This window comes from Gymnoscopelus microlampas (assembly GCF_963454915.1).
Source record: "Gymnoscopelus microlampas genome assembly, chromosome: 16".
NCBI classification, from domain to species: domain Eukaryota; kingdom Metazoa; phylum Chordata; class Actinopteri; order Myctophiformes; family Myctophidae; genus Gymnoscopelus; species Gymnoscopelus microlampas.
The window spans coordinates 16971646-16977166 of record NC_139953.1 but is presented as its reverse complement, the minus strand read 5'-3'; the positions used below and the strand labels follow the sequence as shown (position 1 = coordinate 16977166).

At 39.1% G+C, this 5521-nt stretch overlaps 1 protein-coding gene across 3 annotated transcripts in view; it reads left to right on the top strand.

Annotated features, from left to right (window-relative positions):
* The window catches only part of flrt2 (fibronectin leucine rich transmembrane protein 2), a 39664-nt gene extending 36357 nt beyond the window's left edge, over positions 1 to 3307 (top strand). For all 3 annotated transcript variants that reach the window (XM_084083409.1, XM_084083410.1, XM_084083408.1), the window contains exon 2: positions 1 to 3307. This exon is cut by the window's left edge and continues 4283 nt beyond it. The gene's annotated coding sequence lies outside the window, so the exon portion shown is untranslated.
* The last annotated feature ends 2214 nt before the right edge of the window (positions 3308 to 5521 follow it).

Genomic DNA, 5521 nt, shown 5'->3' with positions numbered 1-5521 from the left:
CTCCATTCATTAGTATTTTTTGATAAATTAGCAAATCATAACACAACATTCACGTTGCGCCCGTGGTGCTCATCTGCATTGAGCAGAGGTTTGACTGAGTGGCTCATCTAGACTGATGAGGATAAATGATCATTTATGCTCTTGTCTACATGCGTCTGTTTGTCGTTCGCATTTATCATTTGCTCCCACAATGCACCTGCTCACACTGGAGTCCTACCACTGATGAGTCTAGCCTTATCAGATCTCACTCTCCCTCCCTCCCTCTCTCTCTCTCGCTCTTGTGGTTGATGTGTCTGTCTTACTCTCTAGCCGTCTCTCTCTCTCCGTTTCTTCTCCTCTGATCCCCGCATGGGCTCAATTAAAACACATACTGATGGTTCAGCCCATGGGTTCTGGTGGCAGCTCTGGGGATCTGTGCTGCCAGTAAGAGGTCTTCATTATGCGCCTCTTAAGAAGACTTTATTTGCTTTGACAAGGATTTCGATTTTGAGGGGCCAAGCTTAAGGAATTCCCACCACCGACCCCACTGCTCCTGACCCCTCCCACCTCTCTCTTCATAATCCTCATCCAAAAAAGGGAGAAAAATATGCAGGCTTTTATTTTCACTTGGCTGCATGGATGTCATGCTGAGAGAGAGCGAGAGGAAGCGAACAAGGAGAGGCAAACGTGGGTTAACCCCTTGTGGGTAACAAGCTCAACTTGGACGTAACATAATGTGATAAAAACACGTAGCATTGAGACAACCTAGGCTGGATATTTCAAGTATTGCAGTACTTGCAGTAAAAATGGTTATAAGGGCTTGAACTTGATTTATGCCAAGTGTCTAGATTATCCGTGTGGATTTACATAGCAGTAGGGCGCTGCAAAGCAGCTGCATCCATAATGTAAATCCATAATTCCAGCAAACGCTCAGATAGCATAATCACACGGTTGACTATACTGACTCAAGGTGATGCACACAGACTTAAAAAGAGCTCCAGGGTTTGAGGCAAATAAAACTCCTACAATGACCCTGATTTTTTAAAACATGACCAAACAACTCACAATACACTCTATGGGGTCTTCTGTGGTTATCAAAGCATTCTGACCTTTTGTGTGCGTTTTTGTTTGTTTTCCTACCGATTGACATGTCGATGCAACCAGTACACGCGGTCCAGACCCTGACCTGCATTGAACTAAGATGCTATTGCTTAATGCTCACAACTTAAGGCTTTTTTAAAGATTACATACACAAAAAGCCCCTTATCCGTGTTGGAGAAGTTACTTTCAAGATGTAATTTATTACATACAACTTATTACTTAAAAGTAATGTTATGTGGAAATACTACTTTCTATGTCAAGTAATGCATTATATTACCTTTGTGTTACTTTCACAAAACGAAAGGTAGACCAAATGACACAAACGTCAAGTGAGTACAAAGTCTTTGAATAAAATATAATATCTAGTTCTCTTGGAATGATGAGAACGAAGATATCCAAAACAGAATGTAAGCAGTACATAGACATTGTTTAGTTAATGCCTGGGACCTACGTTCTCTTGTTGGGCTAAATGGACTAGACTAGAATGAATAATATTACTATATGATATTTTAGCAGCCTAAATTCAGGATGTCATGACGTCACAAACAACTCAGCACCTGCAGCGTCCATCGGTGCAGGGTATACATATTAAAAATCGAATAAGTCTAAATAGCTAATTGTAGACTAAACTACATTGTAATTAGTGTGCAGTTGTTAGAAGCTTAAAAAACTATACATCAGTTTTTGAAAGTAATGCATTACTTGACATAGTAACTGTAATAATATTATCCAATTTGAAAAAGTAATGCATTACATTACTTTGTTACTCATGAACGTAATATTATTATGTAATGTGTTACCTTATGTAATAAGTTACCCCCAACACGGCTCCCTATGTGTTTTTTGCTGCTTACTAGCTGACCCCACACTGAAAATGTCTTATTATTATGCAGGCTGATTTCTGTTATGACTACAGTTAGTTTTCCCCTCCGATCAGACACAGATAACATGAGTTCAGGTCAAGCTATTGTAGCATATCGCCCCATCTGTGAATGTGTAATGGAGACAGGAATTTGCCTTACCTTTTATGCAGCACTGAATGACAAGCGGCAGGATGTGAGAGAGATATTAATCGTTAGGGATTACAGAGAGCGGGAGAGTGAGACGGGGAAGCTAAGATGAGGTGTGCAAAGGAAATGACAGTACCTGAGTGGGCACTGAAAATGTCTTCAAGATTGTGGCGAGAGTGACAAAAACATTGACCGTTTTAATGCAGATCCAGGGAACCAATTCTTAACTTGAATCCTATCGGCCCTTTTGAATTGGAAAACCGGGGAAATCGCTATAATGAGCTCTTGACATATACTGGTTGCATTGGGAAGTGTTATGTCCGATGTTCAAAATAGAGCTATGGGATTCCGGTTAAAATAGCAAGACTGGAACAGCAAAACTGTTCCATCCACAGCCCCAGCCCTTGTGTGGTGTGGGGCTAATGAAACAAGCGGGCAGGGAAGGAGCATTGTTGGTTGTTTTGCAGCATCCATTAGTCTTAATTTCCTTATGCGATGAAAGAACTCAGTTACAACGCCACGACCAATGGAATGACACAAAGCGTATTACAGACTTAGACAGAGAGCTATCCTCCGTCTATTACTATTACAGGGTGTAGAGGACTAATTTCCCCCAAAGCGCATTGATTCATTTTGGAATAATTACATTAAACTATTCAAAAGGTCAGTTCAGACAAAGCACTAGAGCAGATTTCATCCTTTTTGTTTTTCTCCTCATTGCTCCTTAATTTTCGTTTCCTGCAGGCAAATCCCTCACCGCTGATGTAAGAGCGACTCTCATTCAAGGATTTTCGCATGTATTTAGCTTCATATCTCTTCATGTTTTATGAGTTTTTTTCCCTGATTCAAGTATTTTTCATGCAGTCACTGGGTTGCACGTGGTGACTGAGTTACCATGTCTGAAACCGTACAAAGAATTTTCTCGTGTGATTTGAGAGAGTATATTGGAAATGTGCGGTGCATTACATGGGCTACGTTGCATTAATTTGCCATCCAAGCTTTTCATAAACACATTGCAGTGTTAATTTAACCATACACAGCGAGGCGTTTTTAGGAACCAAAGTTACATTTCTGTTGTCATGATTAAATATTGATGTTGTTCCATGTATGTGCCTTGAGGTTCAACTTACAATGTAAAGTCCTTGAAACCTTTAAATGTTTTTGCACAAAATGTAAATACTTAAGTGAAGCTTTTTGCAAATAAAAGAGCCATGGGATTTGATTGTTCACTCATTTTCATTTCCCCACATTGCTATAGTACATATTGTACAGTACAGCCTCTGGAAACGTTATTCGACTCTCACTTAAAGAGGGGGAAATTTACAGTTGTGCAACAACCCATTGCGACCTAAGAGTATTGATACTGCTTATTTTTCTTTTACATTACATTGGTTTTCTTTACTGGCAAGCATACATCTAAAACTGCCAAGCTGTCAGAGTCTGTGTGGAAACATTGGTCTGGCTAAGTCTATTTTGGGTCAGCCACTTGTAATTCTGGGTCAAAGATTTATGCTCTACCACACTGTACCAAGTTATCCTCTTATTTCTATGTGCGGCCTTCTATTGAGAGTCTGATACTTCTATAGCGACCGCAGCTTAGTTTTCAGTTGGGGGAAATCCAGGAGATACTCTCGATCGACTTGTATGGCACAAATAAATCCAAGTATGTACTCTCTCTCGCTCCAAATCCCTGTCTTCAAAGTCCAAATCTTTTTTTCCCATCCAGACCACATCCCAATGTTGCCTTTATAACCTCAGGCTCGCTATAAACCACATTAGCCTAATTTTAATTTACTATGACAATTAACCACATGCATTCATCTGAAACATACCAGGGTGTGCCACTTTGGTATTTTGCGGTGGAAATTGGTAATTTTCTTAAAATCCCGCAATGCCTACATGTGATTTGTTGCTGCAGTGCTGCTGCCTCTTTCAAAGGACACAGGAGTACATCTAACAGAGGCGGTTGGCACTAAAATAACATCATTAGCCGTTCTCCCTCTCAGTTTTGTGTACCAAGTTAATAGTCCTGCTACTAGTAAGTGCTTGATAAGGCCACTTTGTTAATTGTCATACTACACAGTGCTATAATTGATGATCATATAAATATTGTCAAACAACATATCTCCCTCCCAACATTCATGAAAGGACCATATGGGATTCAGAACACAGAGGTAATGTCCATTTTAAATTATCAATGTCTGGTCATTTAAAATTCCATATGGTACAGTCCCATGAAATAATGGAGTTTCATCTATGGCCGATTCAGTGAACAGATGTTGCTGCTGATTAGCTGTCTCTTTTTGTACATGGTCTGCCTCCAGAAAAGAACATTTGGTCTGTATTTGGCGTTCCGTTTATTAAAAGAACACGCACAGCTTCACTTTCAGTAATCCATGTTTAAACGTCTTCCTCTGTATTAAGCGTATACAAACAGCCTCACTTCAGAGGACAAAGAATTTTAATTCAACGCATTCTCCTTTGAGGTGTTACAAGCACACACATCTGGTGCTCATAATATTGAACTGACTTGCCAAAAGCTCTTGTCCTGGTCCTATTCCCATTCACAATTGCTTTTGGTTTCCTTGAAAGAATGTGAGACCTTTGCCTTCTTTCACAGTGCTAATGTGTCTCAGGGTTGGCACCTATGGATTTCTGATTATTTGCGTCCTCTGTCTATAGTGATGGTCAATCAAGGACCATAACCTTACACTTGTACCAGGGTTATTATAGATAACTAAAACTAATAAAATAACTAAAACTAGCTTTGACTAAGTATTTCAGTTAAATGAAATAAAAATAAAAACGAGGCTTCACAAAAATTGACAACTAACTGAAAGTAAAATCAGAGAAAATGTCCTAATATTTTTACTTTTTCAATATTTCATACATGAGCATAATATTTTCAAACATTTAAAACAATATAAAACAATAATAGGTTGGAAGGTCATGGTTGGAAGCGATGGCCAAAGGGAGAATAGATCTCTGATGGAATAAAATTGCATTTTATGTCCTTGCTCTTCTCAAGCACCACAGTTTTCCTCGGTCATGAAAATTAGATGCTGTGAGAGACTAAAAGCATTGTGTTTTTGTTGGAATTTCTTTCACATGAACACTGATGAACACTTTCATCATCTTTTGTTTTTTGTATTCGTTTTTTCAAGCAAGTTCATGCGAATTACTGCTTTGCAATGCAAAAGTGTCCTCCAAAACCAGATGATTATTCTCAAGGACTACAAGATGTGGAGTCAGTTCACTCCTGACTCGCTGGAGAGGAAAATATGTGAAGTCACTGAAGTGATAGTAAAAAACACCACTTAAACCCAGTTTATCAAAAGTATCATTTTGAATACATGACAAATTCTGAGTTTCTGCAAGGCGAATTAAGTTCACAGGCTTGTGGGGTCCTTGTGTAATTGTTTAATTACCCC